General features: G+C 33.2%; 1 protein-coding gene across 1 annotated transcript in view; it reads left to right on the forward strand.

Moving 5' to 3' along the window:
* Positions 1–1539: 1539 nt before the first annotated feature.
* LOC134715116 (reticulon-4 receptor-like) overlaps positions 1540–25794 on the forward strand; it is a 61456-nt gene continuing 37201 nt past the window's right edge. The window contains exon 1 of the mRNA XM_063577045.1: positions 1540–1621. The gene's annotated coding sequence lies outside the window, so the exon portion shown is untranslated. The remainder of the gene's footprint in view (positions 1622–25794) is intronic.

The following is a 25794-nucleotide window of genomic DNA, read 5'->3' on the forward strand; positions in this document are numbered from 1 at the left end:
TTTACCGGAATAACACACAGTGATTGTTTTATTCTGTATTTCTATCTAAAAATGAGTAAATTGCATTTACTTTCCAAACCAATTTTACGTCAAACAGTTCACTTTTTTTTTTTTATATATGTAAAATACAAACTCGATTTATAAAAAAATAATCGACAATAGATGACATAATGCAATACGTGACTGTATGCTTTGGAATAAATCACGATATTTATGTTGATAATCAAAAATGAAGATAATGTTTCCATTCATAATGTCCAAACTTATAAGAGTAACTGATTCTACCACCGTACAAATGCATATCTAAAAAGTACTGCCTCGATGCTTTAGTGGTAGCGCGTACGCCTCGGGGGCAGGTGCTTTGGGTTCAAACTGTGACCGAATAAAACCAAAGAATGCCAACATTGTTTGCTGTCCTCTCGCTTAGCACACGGTAGTATAGAGTAAGAGCAACGAATTGTCCAAGTTAAATCAGAATAAATAATCCCGATAGGGTGAACTGTCTTCCTATGGACTGTTACTTTGTAAAATAACACGTCAAAAATATGGTCAAGAGTGTCTGTCTGATACAAATCATTTTCATTTCGCAATAAGATGTTCTGATCATTCTTTTGTTCAGTCACTATACGTTAAACAGAAACCATGTATCCATTATTTGTAAGATACGATGATGCAAATGTATTATTCCATTCTTGACGGTTGGATTTCAAATATTAAAAACATTTGGCAAATTTCAATATTTTAATTGACTCACCAGGAGTAAATCGTGTTGGATGCGCTCTTGGTAAAAGATATATATTTACTACATCTTCAGAATCGAAAATAGTTAAAGAAAACAGACAGATATTGTTTATACACTTAGAGTTGTCTTTCATTGTACACGAAATCGGTACACCAAACTAAGTTTACATACATTGTACATATACTATCTAAATAACGAGTTCGATGATATCATATCTATTATACATACTACATACTACTCGAAAATAATCTCGGGGAAAATCCTTTGAGGTTCATGCATACATGTACGTCTTGCTTCAGTGAAAAAACAGTCGAAAAAGAAAACGACTATTAGAAAAATGAAAAAATAAAGCCTATAGTATCAGAGGGAATTTCATAGGTTGGTTGCTATAGCTTTCTACAGCATCGGACACAGACAGTAGTAGAGTCTAGATAGATGACACTTTTGTTATTCTTCACAAGAGGGTTTTTATAAGGGGCACATAGAGTCCTTTTCGTCGCTGATTTTAACAATTTTCTCCTTGTGACCTTGTGATACCCCTGGCTTTGTCCATGATGTTTACTTTTTTTAGTTGACTCAGTCGTGTTTTTTTATGGTTTAATAATATTATGTAAAAAATGAACCTGTCATACTGATCATTGAACCAAGGCATCATATGTGCCATCACGAAAACAACACGTACGAACACGACTGAGTCAACGCAATATTTTATAAGACATGAAGCATTAAAAAAAGGCGTATCATAATTAAAAAGAATCACTGAGCTTTATCATAGGTAAATGTATGAAACTATATTGATAAGTACCTGTATCATAAATAAATATTGTGTACACTCTCAGGCTAGTTGTCGACTGGTACTTATGTTAATGATGTTTTAAGGTAGGTATATCTATATCCTTTTAGTATTTGTTTTCACTGTATAATAATTTTCATTTAAATGCAATGTTGATGTCATTATTTTGAAAAATGAAAACGCCATTGCCAACAAAGGAAAAACCAACAAACTTATTATAGCACACAAAACACAATATGGAAAACTAAAGACTGAGCAATGCGAACCCCAATAAAAGCTGGAGTGATTTCATGTGCTACGGAGGGATAAGCAGATTGTAATCCTCTTGTACGTATGGCACCTGCCATGTTGCTGATGTTAATAAAACCCCGGTAATTAATCTATTTCAGTAAGTCACACTTGAGAAAAAGGGTACAAGATTGTACATGTTGTAGTAACGACACCAGGAAAATATTCGCGATCATCTGTGAATAGGATATTCCCTATCGTGATGGCGTCTGATAATCTTACGAAGGGATGATTCCAACTTCACCACTTGGAAGTCTTGGTTTAATAAAACGTCACCAGTGTCTGTGTAGAAAGTTAATAAAATAGGGTTATATCGTAGGACGTCTCGTCCTTTTTTCTAACAAAAAGGTTCATAGGAAAATAGCTAGTTGATAAATATTCTGTATCAACTTCACAAATTATGAATGATTGTCTTGAAGTATAATAGATTATACAGTAGTGGCGTTGTTGGTACCCACAATAACGTGTTATAGTGTTCTTTTATTTCTATGTATAAATTGGTAACCTTCACTGTTTAGCCCAGGACTAAAACGTGGCTCAGTAATCATAATGAGTTGTGCTGTGCTGTAACTTTTTTTTGTATTCTTGTCTTTCTGATTTCTTTATTGCTATATTTTATCATATGTCATTTTGTTAATCATTGTTGGAATATATTATGTTTTTTTTTTTATAGTGATTAAGATTATAGCACAATGGTGACTGCTGTATCCATCTTTTTGACACTTTTACCTTTTAGGCATATTTTTTTTGTTCACAAAATATTGTCAAAATAATTGAATTATATCCGATTGTCATACAATTGAGACGCTTTGCTAGCTTTAAAACTAGGTTTCATCCACCATTTTTCTACACAAGGAAATGTCTGTACCAAGTCGAGGGTATGACAATTGTTTTCCGTTTGCTTGATGTGTTTGAGCTTTTGTTATGAATCTTGGGAAATTCCGATTTGAATTGTCCATGGAGTCCGATACTTTTGTAATTTGGTTAAGCATCACTAATATTTAATGATACTAACTTTTGCATTTGAATATGAAATAAAGCATGAAACGGATATAATTTATACAAAATAACTGATGTGTATGATAGATTTTACATTTCTTAAGACTTGTTTAAAGAGTTCGTGTACCCAATATAAATCATTGTATACTTCCTTGTCAATATGTAATAATGGTTGGTTTAAAGCATCTATAAAATTAATAAAGACTTGATATACATGAACGATTGTTACTTGTAAACGATATATATAAATTGTATAAATCTATAATACTAAAATTACGAGGTCCAATTTGTCAGCCGTCATCGGGTAAAAACGACAAATCAAAGAATTCAACTTTATATATAACAAATATAGGGCAATGGCGTAGATTAAAAATTACACCACTCCAGACCCTTTTGTTTTCCACATAATTAATATTGCCAATAATTAACAAGTTCCGGGTCGAATCCGATACCGATACCAATAGTATAATTATATTCACCTGGCTGTTACCTATTACCTTATCTGTACGTTCGGCATTTGACAGGCGCACCACCAAAAGATGTATAAGGCAAACGGGTCATAATCACAGGGTTGACACTCCTAAATTCAATCATTGTCAAATTGTTCCCTATTGTAGTATTTTAATCAGTACGACTTTCTAAGATAACAATACGAATACGAAAAATCTGAACTTAAAAATAAAGCGTATAGGTACAGTTTTCAATTTGTTAGCGGGCATGACGTAAACAGCGAATACAAGAATTCCACTTTATTTACAATGCTGTTGATTAAAAAATACTCCATTCCAGGACCTTTTGATTTCCAAATAATTAATAAATACCAATAATTCACAAGTTCCAGGTCGACGGGTTAAAACAGAAATATCTTGAAAGCAGAGACAAATGTGTATCTTATAATCGGTATGACTTTATCAGATGATAATACCAATACTAAAATAAGGCTTACGCATTGTTATATACTTTAATTCAGTCACGGACCCGCGATATCACGGGTGTGTTCTAGTATGAATAATATTTACGGTGTACATGGCGCGCACATACTTATTGCAGTATAATAAAAAGAAAATAGTATGTGATAATATATTCGAATCACTGAGCTATATCAACAATAACTTTTGCAAAAATACACTCTCAGTTTGATAATAGACTGGTACTTTGTTTTATAATGAATACATATCGGTATATCCTTTGAATAATTGTTCTTATATTTACATATTAAAGTCATAAAGAAACGGGTCATTATCGTGATATAAAGACTACACACAGGACAGTGGCATTGACAGCTATGATGAGCAAACCGTCGGCGAGGTTAATATTGTCTAGAATTCCGCGGGACCGGTGTTATATAGTCATTCTTCCCCCATGCCAGTTTTTCCCCCGGGGGAAAGACTGGCATGAGCCAATCTTTCCCCCGGGGAAATTTTGGATCGTTGTGATTCTTCCCCTGCGGAAAGTTGACAATACGTATACATATAGTAACTTTTCCCCCATGCCAATCTTTCCCCCATCATAGATTTCACTATGTTTATATAGAGTCTGGAAATTAAACCGAACATGCAGTGTTAGAATTAGATTTATTTATAAATATACAAATTTGTTGTTCATTTACATTTACACAAATCTTTCTACAGCCAATGAATCAACTATCCACAAAAGACAAAAATGACACAAACATTAACAACTATAGGTCACAGTGCGGCCTGCCTATGAGTCAACAAGTCTGTCTCTCTTTTCAATAGTCTTTATATGTGACCTCTAGTCTTTTTACATTTTTAAATGACTGTCTATATGTCCACATGCAAGGAAAAAACTACTGACTGGTCAGAAGTGGTTAAAGTACTAGTAATTGTATTTATTTGGTCAATGATACCAAGGGTCCACTAAAGAGAATGGATGTGATCAAAATGTGCTTCGTGTGAATAAATATATATATATATGTATATAGATATACGAAAATGTGATATGAGTGACAATGGATCACAATGAGACAACTCTCCATCCAAATAACAATTTATAAAAGTAAACCACAATAGGCCTTCAATACGGAGCCCTGGCTCACACGGAACAAAAAGCTATAAAGGGCCCCAAAATTACTAGTGTAAAACCATTCAAACGGGAAAAACAACTGTCTATTAAAGTTATATAAAAAACGAGAAACGAGAAACACGTATTTTAAAATTACATAAACAAACGACAACTACTGTTCATAAGATTCGTGACTTAGAACAGGTGCATACATTTGCAGAGGGCCGTTAAAAGTTTTAATGGTGCCAAACCTTCTCCCTTTTTTCTGAAACAATGTTATACATCACAACATAGAAAAACACATATAAATACATATCAAATGTATATTCACACGATGAAGCTTTGGTAACTATAAACTGAGAAAAAAGTTACTATCATTTAAAAAATCTTATCGTGACGTCGCCGACGTTATATTACAAGGCGGAAAATTTAGCTTATCATGCTACTCACGGGGGAAAAATTGGCATGATCCTAGTTTTCCCCTTACAACGCTGAAGGGGAAAAGTTGGATCATGCCAATTTTTCCGGGGGGAAATATTGGATCGATCCAGTATTTCCCCCCGGAAATTTTGGCATGGGGGAAGAATGGCTATAGGACACCGGCAACGTCTCTATTGCAGTTTCATGTTTACAGTGTTCTATTATATGCGAACAAAGTGATAGCGTGAATTATTTCCAGGCAGATCGGGAAGAGCACTTTTTTCATTTTGTCTCACCAGTTTAAATTTGAAAACGGATGTTGACAGTGGGTATAATATTTCCGGAGACAAGGGCGGATACCCCAGACCAAAATCCGAATGTAATTCACCAGTGATTGGTGTAAATAGTGGATTCATTACATGAAAAGGAAATGATGAACACTGGGATTTCAATATTCATGTTTCATATTTTTTTACACTTTATTTTTGTCGTTTAAATCGTTTCTTGGGCATGTTGGGATACGACTTCTTTGAAAATAATTACCTGCCATATCTTGAATAAAGCTTTATCTTTTATGTTGTCATGGTTGTGTGGCACAAAGTTTAAGCATCCAAGAATGTCATAAATAGCATTTTTCAACGTGGAATGCCAAATGCGACGTCAAATAATGGCCGCCATTACGTGTTGACAACGTCGTCTAGTGAACCGTATCACTGAGCGCCGAAATCCTTACTCAGGCGCTTCCGGTTGTCCTACGGTATATCGTAACATTGTATCCAAAGTCGACGTCACCCGGCGACGTCACCGTATATTTGTTAGTAACTAGTAAACGTCAAACACTGCAAAGCTTGCCACCGTTTCACATAGCCTTCTTAACTTACGATTATCGTATCAGTTTACGATCTATTTACGTGTGGTTCACAAAGGCATCGTAAAGGACTACTAAGTTGATCGCAAGTTATGTCCTGTGTATCATCGTAAGTGTATCGTAAACCAAGAAGAGTGTTTTCTTTTACGTCCGCACTTTTTACGAGTTTGGCATGCCAAGTTAACATTTTAAATAATTACTACGAATTGAGTCCCTTTTCAATAAACAAGATAAGACACTTTTATTATATATGCATGTATAAACTTAATACAGAATTTAGTACGATTAAAGAGTTATGCAAGTATTCTGCCTAACGAATAGACCACTTTCGAGTTCATCCGTCACCGGAAAAATTCGTCAATTATACGCGCCTTTATGACGTCATTTACCAGATAGAGGGGGTCGCCTGTATGCCTGCACTATACACGTTCATCAAGCGTCTTAGTGATCGTCATTGTGCAGGATAAAGTAGAAATAATTGTTATTTTGTAGGTACTTAATGACAATTCCCTAATGACAGCCGTGCTGATTTTCAATTTTGAGAATTCAATTTGCCGAATAATTTGTACAATATAGAATTATAGTTTTCCAACCACTCGCTCAACATTTGAAAGGATGTGACGACGCCCATAAACAAACAAATGACGTTCACTAAAACCAGAGTTTTTGACGGAAATGCATCGAACTCGAAAATTGTCTATTTGATACATTATTTTACTTATTGCACAGCTTACAAATTAAATTACTACGATGACTGGGAGGACATGGTATATATTGTCAATTACTAAATTAATAATGTATTAAACTAAACTATCTGTCACAGTAAGGGTCGGAAGGGGAAAGGGGGGGGGGGGGGGGGTATAAGGGCATTTAATTCTCTGTTCTTTTGTATTTGTTATTTTTTTGCCATTCTTTTCTATTTAGTTAGATGTTTTTTCTTATCTTTGAATTATTTATCCCTTTTTCGATAGGAGGTAATAGTACTAAGAATTCGAAGCTGACGATTTATTTTATGATGTACAGAAGCTTTAGTTATCCAACATTAAGAGTAATCTGGAATTAAATAGGGTAGAATTTGATCACCAGAACTAAATTTTATCTGCATTTATAGCCCTACTGTCCAACGTCCAACAAAATTAATATAGAAAAAAATCAAATAAATAAAAAAAAATTGGGAGAAATAATAACGTATATTTGACTTTTATATGTAGTAAAAAAACGTGTTTTCCGTTCCCATTTCCAAAAAAACAAATAAAACAAAACCAAACAATGTCATACGTACTCAGCATTCGTCTCCCGTGAGACCTTAGCAATACATTGTTGTTTTTAGATTGGAATGATTCTCATACAAATATGAAACTGAAGACTTATTTTAATCATGTTAATTGTCGATACATTTTTGACATTATGAAGAAACTATAAAGTTCTAACACCAACAGGTAAAGTTCGCCTTCGACTTATTTGGTTATTTATTATGCCCTTTTTGGTCAGATAGCTCTTGTTTGTTTTATCAGAGCTATATTACAAGATATCGTCCCCACAATTATCGCTGTTGCAGTCAATACCTCTGTCGTAGAGACCGCCCATGTATCCCGATAATGTCCCATTTTTGATAACACTTGTATGTTTTTAGAAATTCTCATCAATTCAAATTGTTCAAAGCTTACTCGTGTAAATAAATAAGTGAGCTCTATAAAAAAGAGTGCCGACCAATCGTAGTGATCATAACTATAGGTCACTGTCATTCATTAAAGTGTATTCTTTCAGCATTGAATACACAATGAAGTTTTCTATTGATTCATGATTAACAAACTCTCTATAAACAGAAAAAAACTACAACCCACTGGCCGTAAACATGTTAAAGTCCGTAAGAGACCGCCTATTTTTGTCCTTTTTTTATGATAAAGACCGATGCATTTTTTTACTAAAGAATAAAGAATGTTAAGTGTTTCCGTTAGCTCTTAACCGATATGAAATAAATTACCACTATGTATATCTCTTTAGAATAATTATAATCGCTAAAGGCTTAAGCTAATGTTACGTTATTAAACTCATCATAAATAGCAGGATTATATTTTGTATTTACGCAAGACTCATCAGTGACGCTCGTATCCAAAAAGGTTAAGAAGGCAAAATTAGATTTGAAGTCGAAGAGCATTGAGGACCAAAATTACTAAAAGATTTGCCCGAAACAGCTAAGGTAATCTATTCCTGAGGTAGAAAAGCCTTAGTATTTCATAAGTTCAAACTTTTGTAAACAGTTGATATATAAATATGACCATATCAATGAAAATCCATATCGTCAGTCAGCAGTGCTATCGACCCAGTTGTGTAAAAAATTATCAAAGGTACGAGGCTTACAATTTGATACACAAATCAGAAAACAGTTTAAATGTCGCTGAATTTCTAAATATAACAAGAATTTGTCCAAAGTACACGGATGCCCCACTGGCACTATCATTTTCCATGTTCCATGGACAGTGAAATTGGGGTCAAAAGTCTAATTTGACTTTAAAATTAGAAATATCATACATCATAAGCATCAAGTGTACGAAGTTTCAAGTTGATTGGACTTCAGCTTCATCAAAAACTACCATGCCCAAAAACTTTAACCTGAAAATCCCACTTTCATTTTATATGTTCAGTTGACCGTGAAATTGGGGTCAAAAGTCTAATTTGGCTTAACAATTAGAAAGATCATATCATAAGTAACAAGTGTACTAAGTTTCAAGTTGATTGGACTTCATCTTCATCAAAAACTACCTTGACCAAAAACTTTAACCTGCAGACGAACGAACGAACGAACGAACGAACGAACGGACGAACGAACGAACGAACGAACGGATACACAGACCAGAAAACATAATGCCCCTCTACTATCGTAGGTGGGGCATAATAACTTATGTTTTGAATATCAAGTTATTTATATCTTACACTATAGCAATCATAAAGGAAGTCATTTATTACCCGTAAAATTGTTATTCAATATATTTTTGATACGAACACGTATTAATGCTTTTTGCTAAATGTGGTTCAAATAAAGCAACATTTTTAACTTTGGTTATAAACACTTCTCCTTTCAATATCGAAATGAATAGAGAGACTTATAAGGTGTATGTGTGTAGTTAAGCGTTAGTCTGTCGAGAATGGTAAAGTAATTTTAAATATTGGTTTGCTGACCAAGTGTTGTTACTTTGTAGCCGATCCGTCATTCAAAATGGCCGCCAGCGGGGGACCTAGTTTAACATAGGACCCTATGGGAAATGCATACAAATGACTTCTTTTAGAGAACCACTGAATGGAATGTAACCAAACATGACATGAATGTTCCTTATGAGGTGCTGACCAAGTGTTGTTACTTTGTAGCCTATCCATCATTCAAGATGACCGCAAGCGGGGGACTGAGTTTAACATAGGACTCTAGGGGAAATGCATACAAATGACTTCTTTTAGAGAACCACTGAATGGAATGAAACCAAACATGGCATGAATGTTCCTCAATAGGTGCTGACCAAGTGTTGTTACTTTGTAGCCGATCCATCATTCAGGATGGCCGCCAGCGGGGTACTTAGTTTAACATAGGACCCTATTGGAAATGCATACAAATGACTTCTTTTAGAGAACCACTGAATGGAATGAAACCAAACATGGCATGAATGTTTCTTATGAGCTGCTGACCAAGTGTTGTTACTTTGTAGCATATCCATCATTCAAAATGGCAGCCAGCGGGGGACTTAGTTTAACATAGAACCCTATGGGAAATGCATACAAATGACTTCTTTTAGAGAACCACTGAATGGAATGAAACCAATTATGGCATGAATGTTCTTTATGAGGTGCTGACCAAGTGTTGTTACTTTGTAGCCGATCCATCATTAAAAAAAAACGCCAGCGGGGGACTTAGTTTAACAAAGGATCCTACGGGAAATGCATACAAATGACTTCTTTTAGAGAACCACTGAATGGAATGAAACCAAACATGGCATGAATGTTTCTTATGAGGTGCTGACCAATTGTTGTTACTTTTGAGCCGATCCATCATTCAAAATGGCCGCCAGCGGGGGACTTAGTTTAACATAGGACCCTATTGGAAATGCATACAAATGACTTCTTTTAGAGAACCACTGAATGGAATGAAACCAAACATGGCATGATTGTTCCTTATAAGGTGCTGACCAAGTGTTGTTACTTTGTAGCCGATCCGTCATTCAAAATGGCCGCCAGCGGGGGACTTAGTTTAACATAGGACCCTATGGGAAATGCATGCAAATGACTTCTTTTAGAGAACCACTGAATGGAATGAAACCAAACATGGCATGAATGTTTCTTATGAGGTGCTGACCAAGTGTTGTTACTTTGTAGCCTATTCATCATTCAAAATGGCAGCCAGCGGGGGACTTAGTTTAACATAGAACCCTATGGGAAATGCATACAAATGACTTCTTTTAGAGAACCACTGAATGGAATGAAACCAATTATGGCATGAATGTTCTTTATGAGGTGCTGACCAAGTGTTGTTACTTTGAAGCCGATCCATCATTAAAAAAAAACGCCAGCGGGGGACTTAGTTTAACAAAGGATCCTACCAGAAATGCATACAAATGACTTCTTTTAGAGAACCACTGAATGGAATGAAACCAAACATGGCATGAATGTTTCTTATGAGGTGCTGACCAATTGTTGTTACTTTGTAGCCGATCCATCATTCAAAATGGCCGCCAGCGGGGGACTTAGTTTAACATAGGACCCTATTGGAAATGCATACAAATGACTTCTTTTAGAGAACCACTGAATGGAATGAAACCAAACATGGCATGATTGTTCCTTATAAGGTGCTGACCAAGTGTTGTTACTTTGTAGCCGATCCATCATTCAGGATAGCCGCCAGCGGGGGACTTAGTTTAACATAGGACCCTATGGGAAATGCATACAAATGACTTCTTTGAGAGAACCACTGAATGGAATGAAACCAAATATAACATGAATGTTCCTTATGAGGTGCTGACCAATTGTTGTCACTTTGTAGCCTATCCATCATTCAAGATGGCCGCCAGCGGCGGACTTAGTTTAACATAGGACCCTATTGGAAATGCATACAAATGACTTCTTTTAGAGAACCACTGAATGGAATGAAACCAAACATGGCATGAATGTTCCTCATGAGATGCTGACCAAGTGTTGTTACTTTGTAGCCGATCCATCATTCAGGATGGCTGCCAGCGGGGGACTTATTTTAACATAGGATCCTATGGGAAATGCATACAAATGACTTCTTATAAAGAAACACTGAATGGAATGAAACCAAACATGGCATGAATGTTCCTTTCTTAATGAGGTGCTGGCCAAGTGTTGTTACTTGATAGCCATTTTTTTTTCTTATTTTTGTATGATTTCAAAAACCCAGGTAGAATGAGGTGAGCGATACAGGCTCTTGAGAGCCTCTAGTTGTTCTTGTGGTTGAAATATTGATATTTGTAGGTCTAACCTTTGACCTCAATTTCACAAAATTGTGACCACTCTGGATTTTAACGACCCAACTTTTCTTATTGTACACGTTTTCCTCTTTCCATCGATATATAATTTAGGTGTGTGTTCTTCCGGACCATTAAAGTTTTAAAAAAAATGAACTCTGATTGCAGTACTATCTATACAGATACAGCATATCTATATCTGTGGGGCTGTATCTGTATAGAAGAGCACCCAATTGCAGGATAAAAGTATTTATCAATGATCAGTAACTTTATCTGTTGGTGCAGATTATGCCTAAATCTAATTCTTGCTCAACAGTTTAAAGTGTGATCTAATTTAACGAATGATTGGTTTTCTTAAAACATATGTTTGTTTTGCTTTGTTAATATATTCTATTTATTTCACAATACTTAGTTGAATTTACGATAAGTTTTGGTGGTATATTTTTTACTTAAAGGAGAAGAACACCCCGTATAACCCCGATACAAATGAATCCGGACGTTGACGCGTTCGAAGCGATAATCAGGACAACATAAATTTGGGATGACAACAATTTCGAATGCCTTTCTAGAACTTATTTAAGTATATATAAATATGTCAATGTGCATGTTAGTTTATTTATTCAATTATACAATTGCTGTTAGTTTTAGATATTGCATAGAACGTATGATAAAACTGCTAGATGCAAAACGCACAGACACGGTGCAATTTCATACGTTTTGTGAGATAAACATTGCTGAATATCTTTTCGTGCAAACACATTTGTGTATTAATATATTAAACAATAATAAATAACGATACGTTGAGTTACTACGTGTCTTCAAATGTTCCCTAGAACTTAGAATAAACGCATTATCATACTAAATAAGTTGTCTCTTACTGTATTGTTCGTTTCACCAAATGTGTCGCGTTCGTTGTGCGTTTCTAAATAATCACTGTACAGTTCGTTGACAAAAACCGTCACAAATCCCTTTCTTGTCAAGGTATTCGTGATGGTGTCGGCGACTCTTTTTCTCTATTTTATTGTAAATGTTTATCTGTTTACTTAGTCAATTAGTTGAACTTAAAATATCAGTCATATAAAGCCAAAATTTCAATGTTTAGCCAACGTACATCTGATAGCAATGTTTCTATTGAAAATTGGGACATTAAATGCTATTCCAGATGAAATGGATAGTTAATAAATATTTTTCAGAGGAAATAAAGTTTGAAAAAGTATAGTACAGACAATAGAATTTTAATGACTTATTTTGAACAATTCAAGGCTCTTCCAAATGCCGATCAGTTGATACAAATTCGCCTAGACGAAAACAGACATAAGAGATCGTTGAACTTAGTTTGTCGAATGACTTACATGGCATTCAAATTGCTTTGTCTTAGTTTTTTTAGGGGTTTTTTTTGTGGTTTTTTTTTCATATAAAGCTTTGTAGATGTGGTGTGATGGCCAGTGAGACAACTTTCCACCTAAGTTTAAATAAAGTGGATGTAGTTATAAAACAATAATTAAAGTCAAATGTACAACATTTCACAATTAGGAAAACCTTTACCATATATGGTCTGCTGAAAAAGGCCCCGATATATAAAAAAGGTGATATAATCAAAACGTGGAAATTAACGGTTATATATTGATAACTTAAGAATAATGTATCAAAGAGAAAAAAATACAGATCTATATAACCAATGTACTACAGGCTCCTGCCGTTGGACCGACACAAAAAAAAATGCGGCGGGATTAAATATGTGGGCCCCAAACCCTCTCCTTAACATGGGACACTTGCGTAACAACACAACATGATAAAAAAAACCTGTACAGTTGCAATTAGCTTTACTCAAAATATCGGTACAAGGCACAAAAACAATATACATAAAATGTCGACAAAGGAGTAATTGAAGTAACTGATAGTTATTGCAAAGAGAATAACAACTAGGAGGCAAATCATGTATCTAAAGTGTTAGTCAGTATTTATCCAACGGTTTTAGGTAAAGACGTAATAAAACGCATTAACTTGTGCAATGCCAAATAATTATAAGTAAACGGTATCAAGAGAATGTACGATCTGAAAAGTTCTAATAAGTATGCATTTAACCGCGCCACATTATTTATGTATATGCCTGTCCCAAGTCAGGACCCTGTATATTCAGTGGTTGTCGTTTGTGTATGTATTACATATTTGTTTTTCGTTAATTTTTTACATTAATAAGGCCGTTAGTTTTCTCGTTTGAATTGTTTTACATTGTCTTTTTGGGGCCTTTTATAGCTGACTATGCGGTATGGGCTTTGTTCCTTGTTGAAGGCCGTACGGTGACCTATGGTTGTTAATGTGTGTCAATTTGGTCTTTTGTGGATTGTTGTCATACCACAACTTCTTTTTTATATATAAATTATTGTAATAATGTTAAGTGATGTGTTAATTTAACAGAATACAGCAAAACTTTCTTCATTGTAGCCAAATGTTTTTTGATTTCATTTTATGAAAGAATTTGGTAAAGGGTGACTGGAAAATATACTATTAGATATGGTCACTGGTTTTTTTTCGACCGGCAGTAAAACCTGACAGAAGTTGGCCACCCGTTTAGTTGTGTGGGATGTAAAAGTACGCAGTCGCGTTCTGTCTGAACACCACGATAATACACTGTGTAAACCCTTGCAAAAACCTTATGAGAGGTCCATGAATGGCCTATTTAAAGGCAACATTTGTGTCCTTATTCAATATACCTCATTTTATCCAGTGGCAGTCCAAACTTCTCTGACGTAATTCTGGAGGGCCTCCTTCCAGGCCTTACATGTATTATGGGTTGCTACTCTGTGATTATACGGTACCCGCATGACAAACTTGCAAGTAAACGTTTAAGCAACCAACAATCAGCCGTTACGTTCGCGTGCCATTAACAAATAATGGGGTGCAAAAATTGGTCAGTACCAACTGTTTAATTTTTTATTGGTAACTTTAGTGCAATTCTCTGTAAGCATCAAAGTGACATGGAAATTGTATGTCACCAAATTTGATGAAATTTTGTATGCAGCCTCAATTACATGTACTAATATTGGAAATGGTCTTATTTTGGTTTTCTAGTATGTGGTTGCTATGGAAACTACACATTCATAATATCTGCTGCAAAAGGATGATCTACCATGTCAAAAGTGGGCCGACTTCATGAGTTTTGTATATGATAGTGTGGTAATATTTTCAAAATCCAACTTGGATTTTAAAAAACAACATATTAAAGGTTTCCCGTTTTGATGGTATATCAATAAAATTCAGTTTTTAAAATATGTAAAAATATGGACAAAAATAGCAAAAAATGAAGATTCTGAAAATCGAGATGTATAGCAGTTTTTAAAATTATTTGAAGCAAAAATGCAGGCATCAAGAAATAAATAGTATAGCTTCCCATTAACTTTTACCCCTTTTTTAAAATGTGTAAAAAAAAATGGAGATGGTATATTTTTGGTAAAAAAATATTTTCATTCAAAATTGGTTACCTTAGCAACAATTGATGAAAACGGTGCATTGACAAAATCATATTTGTCTGATGCAGGCCAATTATTTACTTCTTTTTATCATTAAATTTTGTATCTCAATATGAGTGCAACTATTTCAATGACAATTTGCTGTTATTTCCCCAAAAAAAAGACATGAACGAAAAAAACAAAACAAATGACTAAGGCTAAGTTGATGATTGGCGTTTTGCTCAACCGCATAATTTACCGATGACGCCATGGGTAACTGGGGAATATAAATTTGGTCCCTTCGGTCTTCTCCGAAATAAATCAAAATTTGAATGAAATGCATATGGGTGGGTAGACATTAAGGTGCTAAAAGTAACCAGTATTAAAAAAAACTGTATTACTATGTTACTATGGGTGGCTATAAATTACATGTATATTGTATACACATATTCTATAGCCTTAATGTAACTATATGGTAATATATGTCCCTCTAGGACTCGACTCTGAGATTTAGACCAAAAGCCTGTAATCCATTGATTGTTTTTGATAGCTGTATATATATAAAAAAAAAGAAGACGTGCTATTGAAACAAAAAGACCAAATGTAAAACAATTCATACGAGAAAACTAACGGCCTAATTTATGCACAAAATAGTAAATAAAAAATATATGTAACGGGTAAATTACACGCTTCTAGTTTTAGACAGACACATAAAAAATATGGTGGGATTAAACATGTTAGCGGGGCATCAAACCTACCCCCAAACCGTACATTTACTGTCACTTAAACACTTTCAAAAATTGTCTCCAATTAGAATTCGGACGTGTGTATCTATCTGTCCGCTTAGCCATATATGCATCTATCGAGTTTTTGTATTTTCAATTTTGAATGTGTTTTTTAAGTTTGATAGATGCTTTTGTGTTCTGTTAAATTGTTTCTTTTAAAATTGTAACACGATGATGACATTTTCAAAATACCTCCAAGAGTGTTCCAACAATACAACGGATATTATGGGTTGCTGTCTGCATGTAGTGTTGGTAAAATATTTTTTACTAACATGCATATTGGTTATAATCATCGCAAAGCATAATTTTATACATGCAAAATTCATTGACAAACGCAATATTGTGTCAACGAAGCGTACAGTATAAAAATGTGTAATGACAACGAAGCGTACACAACATGAAAATGAAGACACTTTTAAACTTGTATTTTTCTGTTTCTAGACACAACATAAAGATACGATCTTAATACGTTTGTTAATTTAAACTATGAAATTTTCAAAAATGTATGTTTTAAAAGCTATGAGGTACGAGAAACTTTATTTTTTGAGTATCTAAAAATAACAAGCATGTTTTGTCCTTGATACCGTCGTGCGTTTTTAAATATTTGTATCTAAAAATGTCACATATTTGAAAAACCTTTCAGTCACTAATGAGTATTATGGCAAAGAATATATTAAAGCAAAATATCCGAAGAATAGATACTGGATTTTCTTTAAAAGAATTATTTTTTAATGTATGAACTCAGTATTACACGGTGTGTTCGATTCGAACGCGTCGACGTCCGGTTTCATCTGTATCGGGGTAATACAGGGTGAAGAAGATATATCATTAATTTCTTATTAAATCATATATTCAGAACATTTCAATCAATCAATAACCGTTTTGAGTGCAAGTACTGTGAAATGGGCTGGCGATACTCTCTATGAATAACAGTTCACTTACAGAAGTGTCGACCCGGTAGAAGTTATACGATTAATGGTACCAATGCATCTGTACAGCAACATATGTGTGTTGCAACTACTAGTATGACTATTTAGTGAAGCTCGAGGTCATAACATAATAAATGGTACAAAACTACTAAAATAATAAAGTACCTTACGTGACGATTTAAACTTTTCAATTGTCAATTTCGGAATTCAAATTGTCATCCGAAAAGTTAATCTCGTCAATTTCACAATGCATATTTTGTTAACGGGGTTGAACACCAAAACTGCTCTAACAGAGAAATGGGGAAAAACGATTATACAGTATCACTAAAGAAAATCAAAATGTGGTAAGATTGAAAATCTGTATGTGCCAAACCCCATTATAATAAAGTGCAGCTGTGGACGACCAAAGATAACAGGACTCTTCGAAGGCCATTTATCTAGCAAATCTGTTGTTTATAATTGTTTCGCTTTTTAGTTGTTTATAATTGTTTCGCTTTTTAGTTGTTTAGCTTACTGCATTTTTTTGTACATTTTCAAAGTTATGTGTGATTCTTTTTTATTTCGTCTTCTTAATTTGTTTTAATCGAGCGTCCCTGGTGATTTTATTTCTGAAGACGACACAAAGGCATGTATCTTTGATGAGTTTTGTAGACCAAATGATTAGTTTATTTACTTGTATAACAAAAATGGAAGTTTTTATTTCAAAGTTTTTCTTATTTCAATGAAATATTTGTTGATAGGGCGAATGCAGGCTAACATAATTTATCAAAACCGAGTTTATATTATGAAATTGATTTGTCTCTGTGTTAATTTTGTTTTGCTGAAATAGCATGGTGATTTCCGGTTTCCCTTTTCTTTTCAATATTGTTTGGCTGTTGGTTTCTTCAGCATTCATTTTTGCAAACGACTTCTATTTGACTGCACCTTTAGTTTTTGTCTTTACAAGAACAATTTTCTCTTAACATTTTCAGGTTTATCCTACACATTTATTTCCAACTAGAAAATGTCGACAACGAAAATATCACTGATTTAGAAGAAAACTATAACTTGTAAAGGAAATGGAATTCATCTGAGATACTAGTATATGTTCTCACGTACACTATGAAAATGTTACTTCTGTGTTGACTTCCTTTATCATTGATATGTTCATGATTATAAATTGACTGTAAACAAAATTTGGAATTTCAGAAATACTAAGGCTCATCTACCTCAGGAATAGATCACCTGAGCTGTATTTGGCAAAACGATTAGAAATTTGATCCTCAATGCTCTTCAACTACGTTCTTTATTTTGTCTTTCAACATTTTTTTATTCGAGCGTCACTGATGAGTCTTTTGTAGACGACACTTGCGTCTGGCGTTAATATAAATTTTCAATTCTGGTATCTATGATGAGTTTATGTACGTGACAATTTAATATTTTAAAATATATTTTAATCACGCCGTATTATTTGAAATACCTTGATTCATACAAAGATTCTCAAACTTGTTTCAAAGGCCCCTCTTTCAAATTTCGAACAAAAGAGCTAACCATATAACATGTATGTCTAATGATGCATAAGAAAGTAAGAAAACAAGGTAAAGTAGTTCTGATATTAATTGGATGGTAGTCTAGACTAGACTAGACTTCCTGGTTAAAAACTTATTACGTTAGACTTACCTGTCCAGCCTACAAATTGTCACTGGTTTCAGGTAGGAATATTTTTTTTTATCAGAACGAAATGGTAGCGTATATCGCTATATTTAAAACTGTTATATATATTGTCTACACTAAGTATTTCGAACTTTTACATTGTTGTATATTTTTGTATTTGTGAACATAGTTTTATAGGTGCATGGAAATGTCAATTTCTCAAGTTCGGGTAATGACGTTTTTGTTGAAGTCGGGTGTTGAAGTTGCATGTAGTAAATGTTTATATAATTAATTGACAAGTCTTTCAAATCGGTCTTGATGGATTCATTTGGATTGCACTTGAATTGAGTTACATAAGTTCTCTTATGTATCAGTTAAAACAAAAATTTATTCTGTTCAGCTTTATTTCGAAAATTTACAATTATTTCCTTGGTTATGTTCTTGAGTCTGCCCTAAGAAATCTCTTTAATAGACTCCAATATCTGAATAAAGAAGGATATTGTTTAGATCAGATCTCTATGTTACAACGCTTTCAATTGTTGTTCTGTATCTTGTTTGTTGAATATGTATATTAAAAAGGCGCAAAGAGTTTTTTTCTACATTCATAGTGTCTTTATTGATGACATCAAACCTCGTGTATTTCAACCGGAATTTGTTTTCGCTTTATTGATTTATGATCATTGAACAGTGGTATACTACTATTGCCTTTATTTCTGTGTCCAAATTTAGCACAGAAATAATCAACTTGCAGTATCTGTAGTGCATCTAGAAAGGATATTTGTTGCTGCATTTACTATTTGTATTTTTCACTCCTGATTAAAAAAAGCAGCATTATGTACATAACAGTGCGTGAACCGGTGACAAAATATTACCTCCCCTGTAAACAGTGCGCTCTTATGACTAGAGGTAATCGGTAAAGATCAGCGGAAAATGTTGTACATTGTTTACGAGCTTGAAATGAGCTAACACAGACGAACTAAGACGTGTCAACGTAATGTGAATATGATAATGCACCAGGTAAATTATTAATTGTTAAGTTTATCACATCCTCGTATTTTCATATGATAGGTAAATAAGTGAATTTTCGATTTTAAGTGTCGTCAGGGCTCAAACCTGTAATCTTGCCATCCTTTCATTATTTTTTTTTAATACTAACCTATAGTCGGAACATCTTGATTTTCTCCCAATTTGTAAAGTTAATTATGCTGCTTGACATATATTTTTTTTGGGGAAAAAAATTGATATGCAGTCAAAGGTGGTAGTTTTTAATATTTGTTGCTATGTGAAATAAAGGGAAGTAAATTAAAGTAATAGAAGGCGGGCTTTTTCAAATAGTAAACAATTTTTATTCAGATGCATAGTATTTTGTCAAATGATAAAGAATATCGTAGAAACTTGCTAGAAATTCATCTAATTTATAAAAGATATACTGAAATTTGAAAATGGGTAAAACCACCATACCTTGAACAAATTCAGTAAAAAAAAAGGGGGGGAGGGGTAAATGCTACGAAATTTAGATTTTATTTATTTGTTGTCGATAGCCAAAAGATGATTTGACATGCAACTAACTACTTTTTCAATTTCATTGTAAAGTAAAATTGGATTTTTTTTGGGGGTCTGTTAATTGTGGTCTGATATTTTCAGGTTCTCTTTGGATTGCCAAATAATATTATAATCATCTAATTAAATGTTCAAATTATTTTGCAGCGATGGTCTGTATGGAAGGAAGACTGTCATAAAACCCAACAGTTCCGGAAGGCCCTTTAAATAATTGCTTAACATCAATAGCGATGCCTTCAAGTGGTTGATTTAGCCAGGTTTTCCTTGAAATTGTGGCAGAAAAACCACTAGACAGTGTCATGCATTGAAAGGATATCAAACGGATATTTTATAGAATGATTCTCATACATATGACAATCATATGCATAGGAATGTGGAGCTAGTGTCTTTCATGCAGCAATTTTTAATTTCCAATATAAACTCCGAAAAGACAAGAGCATAGAAATGTATACCAATGAGAAACGTTCTTTGTGAATAAAATCATTCCAAAACTTAACTGCGCCATAAGTGTTGCATTATTTATCAGTAGAGATAATCAGATTCCAGTAAGATTGTCCAACTGATGGTTTTTGTTTGTAATGTTTTGTAAATCTTAGTTGTTTTGACAAGCTGGGCTGTACAGGTTGCCCGGCTGCCCCTTTCAGTGTGAGACAATATTTTGTTTATGACAAACAAAATTTATGATTCAAGACTGGAGCGGACCCCTTTTAGGCAGTTAGTGCGAATTATTTAGGTTTCAACCTTTACATGCAATACGGGGGGCGGGGGGAGATTTTTGCTACCGAGTCAAACATTTTTCCTAATAGTAATACATTGAGATTTAATATATACTTTGCTATATATAGTGTTTATATTAAAATATTGCCAAACAAAATTCATTAAATTTGGGATAATAATATTGTTTAAGAAAAACCCTTACCCCCTGTTCATCATAAAAGTTCATAATCTTCTGTAACACACGTGCATGGTTAATTCGGATCACATATTTTCTATTCCGATATTATAAGAATTTGAAGGTTAATATCATTTACAATTTCATTCAAAAAATTTCAGGGATTTTTTTTTACTATCAACGTTGAACCTCGAGGTAACATTGTAGTAAAAAAAAATCCAATAAAAACGTTGAATGTAAATGATATGCACCTTTAAAATCTTATATTGTAGGACTCATGTTGTTCAAACATAATGTGTAAGTTGATCAATTATGTTATGATGATTTTGATAAACTTCACATTAGGTAATCGTATATTGATTACATTATATCGAGTTGTCCCAACGATATACTTGTCGGTGTGCTCGATCATACGAATTTACCGACATTAATATAGACAAAATGACACAACTTTGAAAAATTCTTTTGACGAAACTACATTTCGGAACACGTTAAAAATTGGATACCCAGAGAGCTACATTATTAAGGTTTGATATATATTTTTTTTCAAAAAAAAAGAAAAATATGCAGTCAAATGTGGCAGTTTTTTATACACCCCTATGTTGAACAATAGGTTGTTTAATTAACAGCATGTTTGGCAATTAAAAAATCATATAGTAACAAATTTAGCTTTAACATATACTTTATTTATATTGGTTGTATAAAAGTTATATAATGGTTTTGTGTTTTAAGAGATATTCATCCCTATGCATATCGGGTTTTATGCGTAAATTGTCTCTCTTGTTTTTAGACCTTTCCTATCTCTTTCATAAGAAGAGTGACTTTTCTATTGTTCTGGTGTCACTGGAAATCCCACTGATAATGTATTGGTCTAAACACATTATACCGGGCATGCATATCAAATTACAATAACCCTCAATTATCAATACAATGTACACTAAAATCTGTGCTCAATACAATTGCAATTCAATGGATTACTGTGGATAAATTTTTATTTCTTGAAAACCAAATTTCGCGGACTTCATTGGTACTAGTAATCAAAATCAAAATCAAATGAACAACGAAAAATATTTTTTTCTAAAGGCTTGTATGAAGACTTCGGAAAGCCACAAAATTGTATACATGTATCCTGAAAAATACACGTTTTCCTTAATTTACAACAATTCGTACCCTGGAATATTAATAATTCCCCCTTATGGATTTGCAATATTTATAGGCGGTTATAGGACGTGTATACGTATTTAAAAGCGTTTAAACAATTAACAAAACCAACAATACTTCGTTACTTCTAAAATCGACTCGATGCAAAAATCAGATTTCGTACTCACGGATGGATCAATTCTTTATAAAGCATTGTCATTTACCAACGTATTCTGATATTGATAGGAAATTCAAATAGTAAAAAGAGAAAGACTTCTTTAGGCGATATACTCCCTAAGGCTTTTGGAAAAAAACTTTAATAAGGTTGGTTGAATCAATAGTTCAGTTGTCTTATATTAATAACTTAAAAAAAAAAGAAGATGCGTTATGATTGCCAATGAGACAACTAGAGACCAAAATGACATAGACATTAACAACTTGAGGTCACCGAACGTCCTTCAACAAAGAGCAAAGCCCATACCGCATAGTCAGCTATTAAAGGCCCCGATATGACAATGTAAAACAATTCAAACGACCTTTTTTATATAAAAAAAAGACAACTACTGAATAACAGGCTCCTGACTTGGAACAGGCACATAAATAAATACTGTGGCGGGGTTAAACATGTTTAATACGTGCATTTAAAAGCAGAATAGGAAGTTTTAAGGATCGATCATACCAGACAATTTAAATTGGTAGTACTAATAAATTAAAACAAAAGCTTTATAATACAAAATAAAAGTGCAGAATTTATTATGAACTAAAAAGAGCTAATAAATTGGATGCAATCTTACATAACCTAGGACTATATTTACATTTCGAAAGCAAAAAGAACATTAATGATGATTAAAGGCAACATTAGTATGACGCTGTTTGAAATTCATAAAGCGATTGAGAAAAAAACAAACCCGGGTTACAAAATTAAACTGAGGGAAACACTTCAAATATAAAACGAACTATACGATAACAACTGCCATTTTCCTGACTTGGTAAAGAACATTTTACCTAAAAAAAATTGGTGGGTTGAGACTAGTTTTTGCGTCGTTATTTAATGTTAATGTCAAATGTAACACTTAAATTACATCATTACATGGCAGGACCACAGTACAAACAAATGCAAGAATATTTAGGACAGATAAATACACAAAAGAATGTAGGATGAAGGAAACATACTACTGATTTATTACAAATGAGATGAAATTTTACATTCCAGTGTTCAAATTAAGAATTCTTTTTTCACTGATTTCGTGATGATATGCTTATGTTTTGTAAACGATATCATGTACTAAATCTACATTTTAAAGAATAATTACTGAAATTTTTTCTCCATCTGCCGTCCATATATTTTTTTTGAGATTCTAAAGATACATTTATATCTGTTTTTAAAGTCAGTATGGTAAATGTAACCTGAACCTCAGCTGATGACTTTTTTTGGTTCATTTATCGGGATGATCATTGAAGACTATTTCGCTTGCAATCGTCATACATCGTTTTCAAATAAAAATAAACAATCAAAAGACTAAAAAGAAAAATACAATAACAAAATAGTTTAATAATAATAATACTTTATTCCGAAAGCAATACAGCTTATATGATACATACACAATTTTACACCAATATAAGAATTTAACAAGACATATATAATATATATGAATATATGGTGTGCATGAAAGAACATATAATACATAATACATAATACATAAAACAAAATACGAAATACGAGCGGAGAATGATATAATACTTAAATAAAGTGAGAACAAAAATATTATTTACTACAATTAAGTTCTAAGCTTTTCTGCAGATTTTAGAAATATACCTAAGTTATTCAATTCTTTAATATTTCTGACAGATAACAACTGGATAAGTTTGTATGTAGAAGGATTTCTCCAATAATACTTTTTATATACTTTTCTCGAATTTGACTATATTTTTTACATTCAGTATAAAATGGTATTCATCTTCAATAGAGCTAGTATTACAATATGTACTATTATTTTTATCAACATTATAATATCTGCCTGTTTCTATAGGTGTAATACCACCATTGATTTTCCCCTATTAGTCTTTGTTAAATTTGCACTTTTCAAAAAATTGTGCAGAATTTATCTTCGTTTCAAATAAAGAAATACTTGGCATGAGTAAAGTTTTATCCCGTCCAGTTCTATAGAAAAATTTTCACATAACATTCCATTGCATATAAGAAGATAACCATCATCGGAAGTTTACCAATCAAATTTCTCCCCTTATTCTATCTGTGTACAAGGTTTAGTCACCATGTAACCTAAAGATTACAAAATCTTCTATAGAAATCACAAATAATAAATATAAGTGTTTAGAAATACCCCAGACATATGTTTATGACCCAGAAATAGTTTTACTTCAATTAAAATGTAGGATTAGTTACCTACAACGGTCAAATTCAAGGGAATATTTTTTTAGACCTACAACCGGATGTGACATACCATGATTTGGTATTACACCTAAAGAAGACCTTTTTGTTCAATAAACTGAATGAGACTTTTTTCATTTGTTATACTGGTTATGTAATTTTAAAGCATTTCTGTCAAGTTTTGTCATAATCAGTTCAATAGTTTGAGAAAAATCTAGTATTAATGAAAGACGACATCTTCAGCGATTCGATCAAATTTTTTTCGACAAATCCAAACCAAGCCGCATCAAGATAGAATGGAGTGTGGACCAAAAAATTATCAAATATCTATCTTATCTGCCTACAAACAGTTGAATATGATACACAAGATGATTTTAGGAAGATGAATACCACTAATGAACCTCTTTGTCTTCTTTATAAGGTCTTTTTGGGTCAGTTTATACCTTTTATTTCCTAAAAATTTCAACTTTTCAGGCCAATAAATAAAAATAATGGGGTAACTTTCACTCATTTATGGTAGAAATGATATAAGAAATGAGTAATTAGAGCATTTTAGCAGAATGAACAATCCATACAAAAGTTTACTGTCTCCAAGAAGGTTTCAATAAGTCCTTATGTAAAAATTAAATTTACGCCGCGTTCCAAAGAGGGACATAAAATGCTTCTCTTTTAAAGAATACGTTACAACATTAGAAATAATTTCATCTACTTATTACTATATTATATTTAAATCTATTACCTAGGAAATTGTTATATCATAGCAAAATACAAGAAATAACCATCCTCTCCCAAAAAAAATGCACTTAGTATAGCTTGTTCTGTCAATTGAATATTCATGGTACAGGCCTATTTCAAGACAATTTTCTCATAAAATGTGTTTTGGAGACTCAATTCACTCAGAATATTTCATTTTTTGTATTATTTCACTTGTATAGCAAGAAATTTTAACACATGAGAATACTCACAAGGCCATAGGTGCATATACACCTTCCCATATTAGAGATGACCAGGATATTGACGAACGAACGTACGAAAGCGTAACTTGACGAATCGTACGAAGCGGGAGCGGCAATTTATACATATTAATAAATTAATCCAACATAAAATCGTCGAAGTGAAAGAAATTGCATGGTTCTGCATGTAGTTATATTATATTACCTGTTTTTCAGCTTACTCCAATCATTAATAATTTAATGTTTGCTACAATAAAACTAGAGGCTCTAAAGAGCCTGTGTCGCTCACCTTGGTCTATGTGCATATTAAACAAAGGACACAAATGGATTCATGACAAAATTGTATTTTGGTGATGGTGATGTGTTTGAAGTTCTTACTTTACTGAACAATTTTGCTTCTTACAATTATATCTATCATGAACTTTGCCCATTAGTAACAGAGAACTATATTTGGTAAAA

This window comes from Mytilus trossulus, chromosome 4, assembly GCF_036588685.1.
Source record: "Mytilus trossulus isolate FHL-02 chromosome 4, PNRI_Mtr1.1.1.hap1, whole genome shotgun sequence".
Taxonomy (NCBI): Eukaryota; Metazoa; Mollusca; class Bivalvia; order Mytilida; family Mytilidae; genus Mytilus; species Mytilus trossulus.